The 10078-nt window shown below is 40.2% G+C and overlaps 1 long non-coding RNA gene across 1 annotated transcript in view; it reads left to right on the forward strand.

Annotated features, from left to right (window-relative positions):
• Positions 1 to 4598, forward strand: part of LOC141089926 (uncharacterized) — a 184495-nt gene extending 179897 nt beyond the window's left edge. The window contains exon 2 of the long non-coding RNA XR_012232381.1: positions 3990 to 4598. This is a non-coding gene — a long non-coding RNA (uncharacterized lncRNA). The remainder of the gene's footprint in view (positions 1 to 3989) is intronic.
• Positions 4599 to 10078: the final 5480 nt, after the last annotated feature.

Genomic DNA, 10078 nt, shown 5'->3' on the forward strand with positions numbered 1-10078 from the left:
TCAAAGTTCTTAGATAGAAATGTAATGTTTCTTATTATGATATGGTGCCTCTCCAAACCTCTGAGCATACTAAAAGTATGATATAAAATATAAAAAAAAGTAATACCTGACACCTTACCTGTCCTGTTGCCCCTACAGTCCAGTCCTCCTCTCCTCTTCAACTTGCCTTAATCAATGCAGACATATTTTTCATCCTGTGACACTCTTCCAGCTATCTAAAGCCCCCGTCACACACAGCGAGATCGCTGCTGAGTCACAAGTTTTGTGATGCAACAGCGATCTCACCAGCGACATCACTGTGTGTGACACTTACCAGCGACCGACCCCCTGCCGGGTATCGCTGATCATCCTGGAATGGCCAGGACCATTTTTTGATCAATGGTCTCCCACTGGCCAGCATGCATCGCTGCGTGTGGCAGGCGGGAGATCAGCGAGCTGGGCGCTGGTAACTAAGGTACACATCGGGTATCTAAGTGGCGCGCAGCGCTTAGAAACCCAATGTGTACCTTAGTTACCAGCACGCTGGTGCAGGGAGCTGGTAACCAAGGTACACATCGGGTTTCTAAGTGCCGCGTGCCGCTTAGAAACCCGATGTGTACCTTGGTTACCAGCTCCCTGCACCAGCGCGCTGGTAACTAAGGCACACAGTGGGCAACTAAGCGATGTGCGGTGCTTGATACCCACGCGTCGCTGGTGCTGATCGCTGGTGAAGCTGCCTATTTGGCAGCTCACCAGCGATCATGTAGCGACACACCAGTGATCCTGACAAGGTCATATCGTTGTTGGGATCATTGGTGCGTCGCTAAGTGTGACGGAGCCCTAAGGCTCTGACATCCATGCTCGCTGTGCCGGTGTGGCACATGTCAAGACATCACACCATTACAACGTGCGACAAAGGCCTAGTTGGCTCAACTGCGACCCAGAGTAAAACAGGCCAAATATTCATGTAGTGTGTGGGACGGCGAAAATAAGAGGCGTGGATTACCAAACAGTGAGCAGAGAGGGCAGTAAGATAGGAGAGAGGAATATCAATTTTTTAACCTTTTTCTGGATCTTTGATTCCTCAAAAAGGTGACTAACTGGCCGCTATTTTGCTGAATTCGTGTGGAGCAATTTGCAAAAAATATTATTTTGAAGAATACAAAGTTTTGTAAAATTTGAGAAGAATTTAATTCCCGTTGAAAAAAATGTTGGTCTTTATTAATTATAGTTGTATCCTTATGTGAATATTGTGGCACTATTCGTGAGAGTGGATGGCACTAGATAGTATAAAATTTATGATGTGATCATTTACATAAGCGCTGATTGCTGTACCTTATGTTCATATATTCACAATAACTAGTTAGTTAAATACCATTTAACTTGACAGTATTTACTTTAAATGTGGGAAGAAAATATAAAAACAAGGTTATATTGGAACCCGTTCAAACATCACTATACACATAGACATTAATGTGCATTGAGGCTATCTTGTTAAGATTTCTATGTCAGAAGGGAATGTGTCAACAGAAAATGACATATTGTTAATTTTTGATTAATTAATGTTTTCTATGTTTAAATGTTTAAGTGTATTCTGTTCATTTTTTGCAAATGTTTTTTATCAATGTTTTTCATCTTTAAAAAAAAAACCTGAATATTTGCAATATTTATCACTGGCCAGTAAGTTTAATTTAGAGTCATATTTCCTGTTTTGTCCAGATGACATTAAAGTAGGATTGTAATAACAGGGATTATAATAACAGATGACATCTATATGTACAGTAGATGACACATGTACCATTCACAATAGGTGATCAGCACAGTTCTCCTCCTCCCCACTTCTGTTTAATGATGATAGCTAGAAAGTAGTGATGAGTGAGCACTAAAATGTTTGGGTAGAGCAAATTGGAACACTCGGGTACTCGGACAGAACAACGAGCCCAATGTAAATCAATGGGAGACCCGAGCATTTTTACCGTGATCCCCCCGGGTCTAAAAGGTCTGAAAATGATGGAAACACTGCTCAAATGACATGGGGACATCATGGGGATTGCCCCTGGAAGCATTCCTGACTCCTAGTTTACAGCTTTAAACAATGTTGTCAGAGTTTCATGCCATTGTCACCAAAAAACATACCAAAACGGATTTTGCTGAGAAGGTTAATGACTTGTACATAAAGCAAAATAATTAACCCCAGACCAAAATGTTCCTCCACCACTTGGGCTATGTTCAGACGCAGCGTTTTTGAAGTGTTTTTTAACTTTAACATTGCTTTCAACCAATACAAATGGATTCTCTGGGAAATGTCATTATAACATTTACCAACCCTAGCTGGCCATGTGGTGTGTGACACATAAGCAGACACATCTTGTTTCATTTATGAAGGAGGGACTTTTAAAGTCACAGAGACAATTTTTACCAGGGCATCAGGTGGCATTAATCTTCTTAAAGGGCCATTAATAAACAGTGGGTCTCCTAAACTGTTATTGCCTATGCAGGGAGTGGATGGGCTGTCAAGAATTACAACACACCCCAAAACCCCTTTCACGAGAGGTCCAGGAGGGTTTCCAGAAAAAATGTTGCATTGAATGCAAGGCCTGGCTTGCCCCAAAGTTACATGCACCCCAATAAGCTTTTCAAGTCACATACTGGATGGCCACCAGAAAAAACACTTCACATTATTCATTTTGCACTTCCAAACTCTTTTCTTATGCATTGACAGCAAGGCCTGCCCTGCTACCAAGTCATATGCACCCCAATAAGCCTTTGAACCCACATACTGGATGGGCACAGGAAAATCCACTTCACATTATTCATTTTGTACTCCCATTCTGTTTTCTTATGCATTGAGTTCAAGGCCTGCCTTGCTACCAGGTCATATGCACATACAAGGTGGAGGCATCTTTGCCAGTGTTATGGACCGGGGATTGGGAAACACCTAACACTGAGGAAGAGGCAGTGGTGTCACCTGCTGGCACACATCATGGACTCAGGTGTTTGGTACACTGAGCCGGGTGCTTAGATGACATGTGCCTAATCATGCTGGTGGTGGTTAGACTCTTAGTGGTCAGGTCCCTGCTGATCTTGGCATGGCCTTCTCACTATGGTTACTCCACTTCCTGTTCCTGCCTGGTTCAGTGCTGCCAAGCCCTTCCCTCTCAGTGCTGCTGGCCTTGTTCTGCATGCCATATTGCCAGGTTGGGTCGGTGACCATCATCCACCACCTCATCTTTCACTGCCACACCGTAGTCCTCCTGACTTGGTGATTTAACAACAACTTGACTTAGGGTACCGTTACACATAACAATGTCCCAGCGATCCCACCAACGATCCAACGTGGATGGGATCGCTGAGACATTGTTAGCTGATCGCTGGTGAGCTGTCACATAGACAGCCCCTCCAGCGATCAGGACCAGCGAGCACGCTGGTTACCAACGTAAACATCGGGTTTCTAAGGCGCAGACAGACCAGCGTAGCTCTGCTATCTGCTACTCCGGTCTGACAGACTGGAGTAGCAGATAGCAGAGCTACTCCGGTCTGTGCGCTGCTCTGCCTCCACCTCCCGCCCTACCTGCAGTGCACACTGGTATCTAGGGTAAACATTGGGTTTCTAAGGGCCCCGCGGGTCTATGTGACAGCTCACCAGCGATCAGCTAACAATGTCCCAGCGATCCCATCCACACGCAGCGATGTGCACTGGCCAGCAGGAGACCAGCGATGAAAAAACGGGACAGGACGATCCAGCACGATCAGCGATACCCCGCGGGGGGGGGCGATTGCTGCTGGATGTCACACACAGCGATCTCACTGGAGAGATCGCTGATGTGTCACAAAATCAGCGATCTCGCCAGCAAGATCGCTGTGTGTAATGGGCCCTTTATTGGCAACTGTGTCTCATCATCATCTTCCTCCTTAAACAAAATTTGCTGTTCCCCACTATAATCTTCTTGTGGCTGTTTCTGCTCTAAGTTTTGTGCATCACTAAACAGCATCTCTTCATGTCCCTTTAGGAACATTCAGTGTGAGAGGCCACAATCAAGAAGTGATGTTGTCAAGAGCTCCCGGAGTGTCCTACTGTGGGATCTCTAGTCTCTTTGGATTCAATATGGAGGGAAGAAAGAGGATCAGGATAAGGATTAAGTGATCCAGACTGTTTGCTGTTTGTATTTCACTGGATTAAACAATTATTTTACATATGAGTGCTGAAATTTCTTCCCATATTGGTTGGCGAGGCTGGACCGTGTGGAAGACTGGATGGTGCTGCCAAGCATGATAGAAGCGTTATCTGCTATCCAGCCCCCCTATTTGCACTGCTCTGATTTCAGAAGTGGTGTACTGTGCCTCCCTGCAAAGTGGTACAAGAACCTTTGTGTTGTGGATGGGTATAGTGGCACCTGCCCTCCGTCATCGGCGTCTGCGTGCACCATCATCAACACTTACAGCTCCCCTCGTTTATACCTTATGGATTTTCTAATTGCAAAAAGCATGTAATACTCTATGGATGAGTATTTGAATCCAGAGAATGTTGCAACACTTTTTTGAAGTGTTTTATACCATCGAAATGTACCACAGAGCACAATATACTCTATGTATTTGTAATTAAATCCAGAAAAAATTTACAGCGTATTTTGGAGTATTATATAACACAGAAATGTACCACAAAGCACGTAATACTGATAATAATGACTATGGTAATAATGACTAACTAAATCCAGAAAAAAATTCAACACTTTCTTTGGAGTGTTGCGTACCATAAACATGAACCACAAAGCATATAATACTCTATGGACAAACATTTTCTCCCTCCAATAAGAGTTGACTCTGTGCTGTGCAATGGCTTCAGTGTGGCGAACGTGGCTGTGCCTGTCCTTTTATAACCCCTGATGATGTAATATGGCCAGCCAATCACAGTAATGCCACTACCAAGATGGTTACGGCATTACAGTGACTGACAGGCAATCGCCGCATGCTTATTGTCTGGGTACAGGTACCAAACATGTGGGGCAGCAATTCAAGTTTCAAATTCGAACACTGGCAAATGTTCACCGAGTGCCGAGCACATCCGAGCACCCAGATACTCGAGTGATATCCAAGTATCATCAAGCACATTAGCTCATCCTTAATAAAAATATAATTAAAACAATAGTTTTTTTTATGACATATTCCCTTTAAGTTTAATAATCATAAAACATAAAGTATTTACAATAATTATTTGTTGACTAATATGACATCAACTCATTTCATAGCATTGTACTATGAGATTGTCAATATTCACATCAGTCAATGGCTTACACACATAAGGACTGACTTCATAGAAGGCCTGTATGGTTTTATAGTATGGGAGGAATACATGCAGGAAACGCAAACATTAGAAGAACATATATACATACAATACATTCTGTATGTGTATATATATATATATATATATATATATATATAGCTACAGTATATCATGCAATTTGCAAGTAACAAAATGCAAAGTGAATGGACAAAGGAGAAATCTAATTCAAATCAATATTTGGTCCGAAAATCCTCTTTAATTCAAATTCAAAACAGCATCAAAGCATCTATTCTTCTAGATACATGGTAATGATATCAAGTAGGACCATATTATCACTTCCAGCACTTATTATTTTTCTTTACACTGAAGATAATTTTTAATGACTTTGGCTCTATGTCTCGGGTCCTTTTCCCACTGCATGATTACATTTGGAGACAACCAGAAGCTTTCATGATGGTATTATATGATAGATATGTATGTGCCTGTATTTCTCAGCAGTGAGTACACTATTAATCCTGACATATTTCCAAATTTCTGCTCCAAACTTGCAAAAAACCTCCATCCTGCCTCACTATTGCTTGCCGACAGTAATTATTGTTCCACTCTCCATGCCTTCAGTGATTAATCTGCCCTCTCTCAAATATTTCAAATTTTGATTGATTAGTCCAGAGCACCTGTTGCTATTTTTTTGCATCCCAGTTCCTTTCTTTTTAGACATAGTTGAGTCTTTTGACCTTGTTTCTTTATTGAATGTATGACTTTTTGGGTGCAATTCTTCCATGAAGATTACTTCTGGCCAATCTCGCTGCTGAGTTCCTTCAAAAACTGTGTGCAAGTGTAACTAGAAGACTTAATTGCTGTTTTGAAGTCAAAGGGAGATGACAAATAAATATTGATTTGATTTTTTTTCTTTTGCTCATTCAATCAGCATTTTTTTAATTAATAAAATGACGTATAAACTTCTATTTTTGAAAGTTTACTTACTGTAGAGCATTTTTTCCATACCTGCCTAAATTGTTTGCACAGTGGTACAGTGGGGAAATTAAGTATTTGATACACTGTTGATTTTGCAAGTTTTCCTATCTACAAAGAATAAAGAGGTCTGTAATTTTTATCGTAGGTACACTTCAACTGTCAGAGACAGAATCTAAAAATAAAAAAAGCAGAAGATCTCATTGTATGATTTTTTGCATTTTATTGCATGAAATACTGTATGTATGATCACCTACCAACCAGCAAGATTTCTGGCTCTCATAGACCTGTTAGTTTTAATTTAAAAAGTCCTCCTACTCTGCACTCATTATCTGTATCAATTGCACCTGAACTTGTTGCATGTATAAAAGACACTTGTCCACACACTCAATCACCAAAGCCAAGACCAAAGAGCTGTCTAAAAACAACAGAGACAAAATTGTAGACTGGCACAAGGCTAGGATGGGCTGCAGGATAATAGGCAAGCAGCTTGGGAGAAGGCAACAACTGTTGGCACAATTATTAGAAAATGGAAGAAACATAAGATGACTGTCAATCTTCCTCGATCTAGGGCGTCATGTAAGATCTTATCTCTTGAGGAAAGGATGATTCTGAGAACGGTCAGGAATCAGCCCAGAACTACATGTGAGGACTTGGTCAATGACCTGAAGAAAGCTGGAACCTCAGTCTCAAACATTATCATTAGTAACACACTACGCCGTCATGGATTAAATATCTGTAGGGCATGAAAGGTCACCCTGCTCCTGCCAGCACATGGCCAGGCCTGTTTGAAGTTTGCCAATGACCATCTGAATGATACAGAGGAGGCATGGGAGAAGGTAATGAGGTCATATGAGACAAAAATAGAATTTTGTGATATCAACTCCACTTGCCGTGTTCGAAAGAAGAAGAAGGATGAGTTTAACACCAAGAACAAGGTTCCAACTGTGAAGCATGGTGGGGGAAACATGATACTATTTGGGCGCTTTTCTACAAAGGGGACAGGATGACAGCACCATATTGAAGGGAGGATTAATGGGGTCTTGTATCGTGACATTTTGGCCAACAACCTAATTCCCTCAGTATTGAAGATGGGTCATGGCTGGGTCTTTCAGCATGACAATGATTCGAAACACACAGCCAGTGCAACAAAGCAGTGACTCGGTAAGAAGCATTTCAAGGTCCTGGAATGGTCTTGCCAGTCTACAGATCAGAACCCAATAGAAAATCTTTGAGGTAGCTTAAACTCAATGTTGCCCAGCGAGAGCCCCAAAACCTGAAAGATCTGGAGAAGATCTATATGGAGGAGGAGGAAAAAATCTGTGCTGCAGTGCATGAAAACTTGGTCAAGAACTACAAGAAACATCTGACGTCTGTAATTGCAAAAAAAGGTTTCTGTACCAAATATTAAGTTTTTCTATTGTATCAAATACTTATTTCATGCAAAGAAATGCAAAATTAATTATGTAAATATCATACAATGTCATTACTTTTTTTTAGATTCTGTCTCTCACAGTTGAAGTGTACCTACGTTAAAAAATGCAGATCTCTCTATTCTTTGTATGTAGGAAAAATTGCAAATTTAACAGTATTTCAAATACTATTTTGCCCTCCTTATATAAGTATGTATGTGTTTTGTGTGTGTGTTTAGTTGTGTACAATTGTCCTTTAGGTAATTTTCAAGTGATTAATTATTTGCTTCTTTTTCTCTTTATTTGGCTGTGATATACAGTAAGTTTATATGTGCTGAGAAGTACAAATGTGAACCTTCATTAGAGCTTGCATCGGTGGTAAATTAAGAATCTTTTATGGCTTAAAAGTCCTATAACAGAGGTGATCTAACCAAAATAAATATTGTCATTTAATATTAAAGTGCATTTTGCTACAATGTTCAGTTTCTACTGGTGTACTTTACCATCTCCGGAGAATACAAGATGAGAGCCAAAGTAATGAAGAGCCTATTTGCACATGGATGTTGGGCAACAACAAAAAAAGTAATTAATGTGATTAGTCAAGTTATCCTCAGTATAGCCAAAAAAGCTTAAACTAATGCTTGTGTACTGTCATAATGTATTTTTATTATCGCTTGTTGTTTAATACTAGTTTTTTCCTTTTTGAGACGCTTGTACTCTATGGCTTTAATTATGTGTCTGTCACTTTCTAAATGGGAAACAAATTACAAGTAACCAATTTTACTATTCATTGCTCTTCCTTGACCAACACTTGATTCTTCTTTTGTTGAAGGTTATTGTTGTGATAAAAGTGTTTCCTAGTGTGATAGAAATAGCAATAGGCAGACATGTTAAACACTTGCTGCCCTTGATCAGCATTGATACTTGTGTTATTGGTGTGCATTTAACACATCAATCAGCTTTTATTGTCTTGTACCCTGGATAAAAAGCCTTTCAAAGACAACATGTGCACACAAAAGCACAATATGTGTGAAAAACACTATTAAGAGATGCTTACTTAAAACACAGTGACAAATACCTAAAGCTCACTTAAACTTTTGTGTCAGAATAGACAGGAGGGGATTCAAGAGTTCACCCTTGCTATTTGAGTGCTAGTATTTCCTTTTCTATTTTAACCCCTTCACCCCCAAGGGTGGTTTGCACGTTCATGACGGGCCAATTTTTACAATTCTGACCACTGTACCTTTATGAGGTCATAACTCTGGAACGCTTCCATGGATCCCGGTGATTCTGACATTGTTTTCTCGTGACATATTGTACTTCATGGTAGTGGTAAAATTTCATTCAAATAACTTGCGTTTATTTGTGAAAAAAATGGAAATTTGGCAAAAATTTTGAAAATTTCGCAATTTTCCAACTTTGAATTTTTATGCCCTTAAATCACAGAGATAAGGCACACAAAAAACTTGATAAGTAACATTTCCCACATGTTTACTTTACATCAGCACAATTTTGGAACCAAAATTTTTTTTTGTTAGGAAGTTATAAGGGTTAAAAGTTGATCAGCGATTTCTCATTTTTACAACACCATTTTATTTTTAGGACCACATCACATTTGAAGCCACTTTGAGGGGTCTATATGATAGAAAATACCCAAAAGTGACACCATTCTAAAAACTGCACCCCTTAAGGTGCTCAAAACCACATTCAAGAAGTTTATTAACCCTTTAGATGCGTCACAGGAATTTTTTTGAATATTTAAAAAAAAATGAACATCTAACTTTTTTTCATAAAAAAAAATAATTCAGGTTCAATTTTTTTTATTTTACCAAGGGTAACAGGAGAAATTGGACTGCAAAAGTTATTGTGCAATTTGTCCTGAGTACGCAGATACCTGATATGTGGGGGGGAACGACTGTTTCGCCGCATGGCAGAGCTCAGAATGGAAGGAGCGCCATTTGACTTTTTCAATGCAAAATTGGCTGGAATTCAGATTGGACGCCATGTCACGTTTGGAGAGTCCCTGATGTACCTAAACAGTGGAAACCCCCTACAAGTGACCCCATTTTGGAAACTAGACCCCCCAAGGAACTTATCTAGATATGTGGTGAGAACTTTGAACCCACAAGGGCTTTACAAAAGTTTATAACGTACAGCGGTACAATTAAAAAATCATATTTTTTCCACAAAAATGATCTTTTCACCCCAATTTTTATTTTCCCAAGGGTAACAGGACCCTAAAAGTTATTGTGCAATTTGTCCTGAGTACGATGATACCCCACATGTGGGGGTAAACCACTATTTGGGCGCATGGCAGAGCTCGGAAGGGAAGCAGCGCCATTTGACGTTTTGGGCTGGAATTGAGATCGGACACCATGTCGCGTTTGGAAAACCCCTGATGTACCAAAACAGTGGAAACACCCCACAAATGACA

The sequence above is a fragment of the Dendrobates tinctorius genome, unplaced genomic scaffold (assembly GCF_039654945.1).
Source record: "Dendrobates tinctorius isolate UK_male_01 unplaced genomic scaffold, ASM3965494v1 ptg000003l, whole genome shotgun sequence".
In the NCBI taxonomy this organism is placed as follows: domain Eukaryota; kingdom Metazoa; phylum Chordata; class Amphibia; order Anura; family Dendrobatidae; genus Dendrobates; species Dendrobates tinctorius.